Source organism: Aedes albopictus, chromosome 3 (assembly GCF_035046485.1).
Source record: "Aedes albopictus strain Foshan chromosome 3, AalbF5, whole genome shotgun sequence".
In the NCBI taxonomy this organism is placed as follows: Eukaryota; Metazoa; Arthropoda; class Insecta; order Diptera; family Culicidae; genus Aedes; species Aedes albopictus.
In genome coordinates, this window is record NC_085138.1 from 361863926 (window position 1) to 361872380 (window position 8455).

The window sequence follows — 8455 nt, forward strand, 5'->3', positions numbered from 1 at the left end:
TTTTCTTATATTGATTAAATATCTTCTAAAATGCATTATGTATTTATCAGTAATTTATCAGAATGTGATAAAGAATACTGTATTCTATTACATATGACATAGTCGTTTTGCCCTCTACTGCAATGATTGAGACAGAAGAACAGTTTCCTTTTAGTTAATGAAATATCTGTTGTTTTCACTGCAGCAGAAACGGCCCGAGGCGCCAGCACGTATGGAACTCATCTAGCGGTCTTCAACACTTCTGGTTCGACTCCCGACCCGGCAACAAAAAAATGATGGTTAAAACATTCATGTGTGGGGGTATCAGTGCCGTCGATAACGAAACGGTGCTAAAAATAGATTTTTGTTTTGGTTTTTCGTGTTGCACGTATTAAGCATGTGCAAATGCAAATGTACAGCACATGCATTTATGTCACTTTAGCAATGGCTGTCAACGTGCTGCAATATGTGGCACTAATTTAATTTTAGTGGGGCCCTTTTCGACTTTAATATTGCTTCAATGAGGTGTTTAAAGTAATGCAGCATTATATACACAATTTTAAATATAAATATATGGCAAAATTCATGCACTTATATACGGCTTCGTGGTTACTTGGGATACGTCTACCAATTGATGTTTATGGGCTTGCCGGACCAAGTCATGTAGCTAAGCCAAACACCCCACCTACAACTGTTGGGTAGGCACCATTGTTCCGCCCACTGGTCTTTTACAGCTAGTTGTAGGTGCATGTGTGCGTGTAAGTATTGGTGTATGTGTGTTAGTGTTGGTGTATTGTAGGCGCCAACTCGTTCTAATCCACTCTGACTGCTAACACCCTATTGAACCATTACCCTTAAATCTGGCAATCTATGAAATAGAATGAGTTAAGCGCCTGTACATAATAGTCAGTTAATCATACAAGGAATATTAGTATTAAAGCGAAGATACAATGAAGCAACGCCCCTAACCTCGAGAGCACAAACCCCAAGAACCAAATGACAGGCTGCGCGAACAGTCGATCAACTGGCCACCACCAGTGAATATTGTGCGTTTAGCACTAAATTGATTTCCGAAAAAACTTCATTGACTTCCGCTGCCTTTCCGTTGCGTTAAACGTAACGTCGGAAGTAGTGCGCTGTACAGTAAATCTGGTTTTCTATACAGCGCACTACTTCCGACGTAATGTTTAACGCATAGGAAAGGCAGCGGAAGTCAATGAAGTTTTTTCGGAAACCAATTTAGTGCTAACGCCACAATAACCAATCGAACAAACCCTCCAGCACAAACCGCCACCAGCTCTCCCGACCTGCGCCCAACAAATTCGAGACACAGCCCAGCCATAGCTTCACCTCAAAACCAAAATCTAGATTGCAGAGCACAATACTTCCCAAGTAACCACGCAGCTCGGGCCGCAAATCACGCACAACACGTCACAAATAAGACAAACACTACCCCGCCCGTACAACCGAAACCGATCTAGGGTAGAGAAGGGTATCTTTCCACTCCAACCCGGACTCAACTGCACCCACAGGGTAGCGCACCCCACACACACTGCACTCATGCATCCATCATGACCCGAACCGCACGGTCACCTGTGTTGCTTCTATCTGCATGACCTCACCCAACCCGTAACGCAGAGTTTAAATCCCTCTCTTGCATTACAAAGCAGTCCCTCTTCCCAAAGTTTGTGCGTGGTATAAATGAGATTATAAAGCTGAAGAAATCGTCATCAACACAACCGCCAACAATAAGCACTCTATGCTGTCGGCAGAATCGATGACGACCCCCTCAGTCCGAAACCCAATTATCCTACACTACCCAAGTAACCACAATGCTGAAGCCGTACGCACTGCACGTACGAAGTACATACAGACCTACCCGCACCGCCTAAACAAACCACCTAGGCCGAACACAAGCGAAAAGCGGCGCCACCACTGTTGAACCACGACTATACCAGTAGGTATAATCGCAATTAAGCAATCGTAGATCCATTCCCCGCTCCTACTCAGCCCTATCGATCCATAGCAATGCTTGTCAATATATGCACCCCACACACGCAACCCTCACAACCCAACAGTATGGTCACTTGAGTATCCCTGGGATTTTGATTACACGATGGTCAGGGATCACAGCCATCAAAACGTTCCACACTTTACCAGGGCTTGCGACCTGTAACCATGATGATTTCCGCTATGGGAAACCATGATGGCTAGCGGTGTTGACAAAACCTTCTACTGTAATTCAAATCAAAATTTTCGGTATAATCTTTTTACCCTTCTTACACCCATAAGAAGGGTATAAATACCGCTTGGAAAACCGACTTTCGATCCGAGGCCCGCAGGGCCGAGTCACATATACCAATCAACTCAGCTCGACGAATTGAGCAAATGTCTGTATGTGCGTGTGTGTGTATGTGTGTGTGTGTGTATGTGTGTGTGTGTGTGTATGTATGTTACAAAAAAATGTCACTCACGGTTCTCAGCCATCTGTTGACCGATTTGAGTTCTCTTGGAAGCAAATGAAAGCTACTACATCCTAGTAGAACGCTATTGAATTTTATTTTGATTGGACGTTCGGTTACCGAGATATCTTTCAAAGAGTGCTAGGGAGTAGTACAACTTAATTATTTTAGATATTTTTGACAAAGTGTATCACCATAAATTTCTCAGCCGTCTATCAACCGATTTGGGTTCTTAAGGCCCCAAACGAAAGCTACTACATCCTAGTAGAACGCTATTGATTTTTTTTTTTTGATTGGACGTTCGGTTACCGAGATATCTTTCAAAGAGTGCTAGGGAGTAGTACAACTTAATTATTTTAGATATTTTTGACAAAGTGTATCACCATAAATTTCTCAGCCGTCTATCAACCGATTCGGGTTCTTAAGGCCCGAAACGAAAGCTACTGCACCCTAGAAGAACGCTTTTGAATTTCATTCCGATTGGACATTTTGTAACCGAGATATCTTTCGGGGAGTACTTTGGAGTAATACAACTTAACTTTTTAAGAGGTCTTTGACAAAATGCTTCATAATAAATGAATCAGCCGTGTGCAATCGATTTGAGTTCTCTCAGCATCAAATGAAAGCTACAGCATCCAAGTAGTATGCTATTAAATTTCATGCCGTTTGGATATTTTGTTTCCGAGATATCTTTCCACGAGTACTAAGGAGTAATGAAATTTACGCTTTTGAGAGATTTTTGATAAAATGTATCATAATACATTTCTCAGACGTTTGTCAACAGACTTTTTATGATCATATTTGGTTTCTCAAGGAGCTCTGCATGAAAATGCAATTGCAACAAATACATAAAAGCTACTATCTCTTTGTAATATTTGAGCTTAATAAACAGTAGCAAAAATATCACGGAATGTATGTAGGAAAAGCCTTTTACCCTTCTTACACCCATAAGAAGGGTATAAATATCGCTCGAAAAACCGACTTTCGATCCGAGGCCCGGAGGGCCGAGTCTCATATACCAATGAACTCAGCTCGACGAACTGAGCAAATGTCTGTATGTGTGTGTGTGTGTATGTGTGTATGTGTGTATGTGTGTGTGTGTGTATGTGCGTTACAAAAAAAAGTCACGCACGTTTCTCAGCCGTCTGTCAACCGATTTGAGTTCTCTTGGAAGCAAATGAAAGCTACTACATCCTAGTAGAACGCTATTGAATTTTTTTTCGATTGGACGTTTGGTTACCGAGATATCTCTCGAAGAGTACTTATGAGTCATACTTCTAAACATTTTAAGATTTTTGACCAAGTGTATCATAATAAATATTTCAACCGTTTGTCAATCGATTTGGGTTCTCTTGGCACCAAATGAAAGCTACAGCATCCTAGTAGGTCGCCCAGAAATTTTATTTCGATTGGACATTTGGTTACAGAGATATCTTTCGAAGAGTACTTAGGATTTATACAACTAAACCTTTTGAGATTTTTGACCAAAAGTATCATAATAAATATCTTAGCCGTCTGTCAACCGATTTCGGTTATCCTGGCACCAAATGAAAGCTACAACATTCTAGTAGAACCCTATACAATTTCATTAGGATTGGACATTTGGTTACCGAGATATCTTTCAAAGACCACTTGGGAGTAATACAGGTTAACTTTTTTAGAGATTTTTGACCAAGGGTACCATAATAAATACCTCAGCCGTTTGTCAACCGATTTGGGTTCTCTAAGCACCAAATGAAAGCTACAATATCCTTGTATAAGGCCCTGAAATTTTATTTCGATTCGACATTTGATTACTTAGATATCTTACGAAGAGTATTTCAATAAATTCTTTTTACCCTTCTTACACCCATAAGAAGGGTATAAATACCGCTTGGAAAACCGACTTTCGATCCGAGGCCCGCAGGGCCGAGTCACATATACCAATCAACTCAGCTCGACGAATTGAGCAAATGTCTGTATGTGCGTGTGTGTGTATGTGTGTGTGTGTGTATGTGTGTGTGTGTATGTATGTTACAAAAAAATGTCACTCACGGTTCTCAGCCATCTGTTGACCGATTTGAGTTCTCTTGGAAGCAAATGAAAGCTACTACATCCTAGTAGAACGCTATTGAATTTTATTTTGATTGGACGTTCGGTTACCGAGATATCTTTCAAAGAGTGCTAGGGAGTAGTACAACTTAATTATTTTAGATATTTTTGACAAAGTGTATCACCATAAATTTCTCAGCCGTCTATCAACCGATTTGGGTTCTTAAGGCCCCAAACGAAAGCTACTACATCCTAGTAGAACGCTATTGATTTTTTTTTTTGATTGGACGTTCGGTTACCGAGATATCTTTCAAAGAGTGCTAGGGAGTAGTACAACTTAATTATTTTAGATATTTTTGACAAAGTGTATCACCATAAATTTCTCAGCCGTCTATCAACCGATTCGGGTTCTTAAGGCCCGAAACGAAAGCTACTGCACCCTAGAAGAACGCTTTTGAATTTCATTCCGATTGGACATTTTGTAACCGAGATATCTTTCGGGGAGTACTTTGGAGTAATACAACTTAACTTTTTAAGAGGTCTTTGACAAAATGCTTCATAATAAATGAATCAGCCGTGTGCAATCGATTTGAGTTCTCTCAGCATCAAATGAAAGCTACAGCATCCAAGTAGTATGCTATTAAATTTCATGCCGTTTGGATATTTTGTTTCCGAGATATCTTTCCACGAGTACTAAGGAGTAATGAAATTTACGCTTTTGAGAGATTTTTGATAAAATGTATCATAATACATTTCTCAGACGTTTGTCAACAGACTTTTTATGATCATATTTGGTTTCTCAAGGAGCTCTGCATGAAAATGCAATTGCAACAAATACATAAAAGCTACTATCTCTTTGTAATATTTGAGCTTAATAAACAGTAGCAAAAATATCACGGAATGTATGTAGGAAAAGCCTTTTACCCTTCTTACACCCATAAGAAGGGTATAAATATCGCTCGAAAAACCGACTTTCGATCCGAGGCCCGGAGGGCCGAGTCTCATATACCAATGAACTCAGCTCGACGAACTGAGCAAATGTCTGTATGTGTGTGTGTGTGTATGTGTGTATGTGTGTATGTGTGTGTGTGTGTGTATGTGCGTTACAAAAAAAAGTCACGCACGTTTCTCAGCCGTCTGTCAACCGATTTGAGTTCTCTTGGAAGCAAATGAAAGCTACTACATCCTAGTAGAACGCTATTGAATTTTTTTTCGATTGGACGTTTGGTTACCGAGATATCTCTCGAAGAGTACTTATGAGTCATACTTCTAAACATTTTAAGATTTTTGACCAAGTGTATCATAATAAATATTTCAACCGTTTGTCAATCGATTTGGGTTCTCTTGGCACCAAATGAAAGCTACAGCATCCTAGTAGGTCGCCCAGAAATTTTATTTCGATTGGACATTTGGTTACAGAGATATCTTTCGAAGAGTACTTAGGATTTATACAACTAAACCTTTTGAGATTTTTGACCAAAAGTATCATAATAAATATCTTAGCCGTCTGTCAACCGATTTCGGTTATCCTGGCACCAAATGAAAGCTACAACATTCTAGTAGAACCCTATACAATTTCATTAGGATTGGACATTTGGTTACCGAGATATCTTTCAAAGACCACTTGGGAGTAATACAGGTTAACTTTTTTAGAGATTTTTGACCAAGGGTACCATAATAAATATCTCAGCCGTTTGTCAACCGATTTGGGTTCTCTAAGCACCAAATGAAAGCTACAATATCCTTGTATAAGGCCCTGAAATTTTATTTCGATTCGACATTTGATTACTTAGATATCTTACGAAGAGTATTTCAATAAATTCTTTTTTTATTATTATATTCACTTGTTATCTTGCATTTGTTTTTGACCAGTCTATGGGAAATTATTTTTCAATAAATAATGCTGACCTCATACAAAGTGTATACTAGCAGGTTATTGTTTTCAACAAAATTGTAAATAACAAATTACAAATACACAGGAGTTTTATGAAAACTAACAATATGGTAAATGAAAGCTTTGAATTTATATATTGTGGGAAAAATGCAAGAACCAAGCAGCCAAAATAACTAGCTAATGCCAAAACTGATTAACTTAGTAGATATATCATTTTTGTCGTTTTTACACCATAACCATGAATACCAAGTACTTCGGAGCAAATTTATTCGATTGATTAAGAGATATTAGACAAAGTGTATCTCGCTGATTTTCTTATACATTTGTTAATCGATTCAAGATCTTTTGGCAGTTAAGAAAAGATACAATATTCCAGAATATGTAAGCTATTTTTTAAAAATTTCACGAAGATTCTAGAAGGTGTCTGACATTTGTGGTAGTTAAGTCCATAATCCATGATGCTATTTTGGAAACCAATGCACTAGATGCCAAATAAACAATATTTTCTAGAACTTTTGGTCAATTTCACAAAGTAAATATGTTAAATACAAATAATACAACAATAATTTTAATAAGTGTAAGAAGGGTTCTGTTCACCATAGGTGGATTAAATCGGGTTTTTTTTTTAATTAGAATGTTTAGTTCTGATCACCCATAGTGGAGCAGAGAACCGAATTGAAAGATCTCAATCCTGTATATAAGCCTGTAGGTACAGGACAAAAAACTGAACGATACGATATCTCAGCAGAAAATTTCAACCAATTTGGGAAATGCCATCAGAATCTAGAGAAATTGTAGAGACGCCATTAATCTTTCTATGTTTTTTCTTACGAAGATATAAGATTGGTTCAACAAAATTGCATGACCTTTGCTTCGCAAACATTCGTGATATCTGCTGTCATTCCATTCAAAAAACTTTTGACTTGTTGGAAAAATTTGCATAAATTTTCGACTTTCAATATATTTTGTAGTTTTGAAAAGTTTCTTAAAACAGAAACTGCTTTCAAGCTGCAAAAAATAACGTTTGATAGAAGCTTCGATAGAAATAAGTTTAAGAGAAATTAAAAATGGTTTTAAAGTAAATTACAACTGCCATACAGATAGGCATCCGCGAAATGCGCGACTTAAATCAGACAAATCCGCGAAAACCGCGACCAAATTTCAAGGATCCGCGAAATCCGCGTCGTGACACATAAATCCGCGACAAATCTGCGAAAATCGCGATTTTCGCGAAATCCGCGACTGTTGTAACAGCCCTGCAACGGTGGCAGAGCTGTATATCCGTCTAAAACGCGAAGCAACAAAGGTTGGATTGGTGATGAATGCGTCAAATACTAAGTACATACATGCAGTAGGTGAAGAGTGAGCGAGACAGTTCCACCTACGTACTTGCACCTTACCTGAGTACCTACGCGGTGGTGGAGGAATTCGTTTACCTCGGTGCCTTGCAAACGGCTGAAGTGGAAGTTGTGCCTATGATTGGCTCCAGAAGAAACTGCGATTAAAATAAGATTCACCCCCACACAAAATGTATCATGTACAAAACGCGTGTAAGACTGGTGGTCGTCTACGGACACAATTACATTTACCATGCTCGAATAGAACCTTCAAGCATTCGGGGTTTTCGAGCGACGAAAAACAAAAAAAGGCGGCGAAGAATGAACCACGAGCTCGCTGCGCTCCAAGAAGGCTAACACGGTATCCAGAAGGTTGCCAAAGTCGGAAGGATACGGTCGGCAGGGCATGTTGCGAGAATGCCGGATACAACACTTCTATGATTGTGTTCGCAAGGCGATGTAGAACACAGTGGATAAGGTATACGAACAAACCGTCAATCAAGTTAATCATCACAAAACGAATAAATGAGCGTGGTGTGTCCAAGCTTTATGCTTTACAATGAAACAAATAGGAAAGAACTCACCAATTCATCGCAGCGTGTTTAAATAGGGCAAAAAAAAGCTTCCAACCACCATTTCCATAAAATCCACTCGACTCGAGACGGGACGTGGTCTGAGTGATATAGGTACGTACGACGAAGCTCGTCGTCGTTCATCGCCTCGCATCGATGCGGGGAGCAAGCGAAATGGTC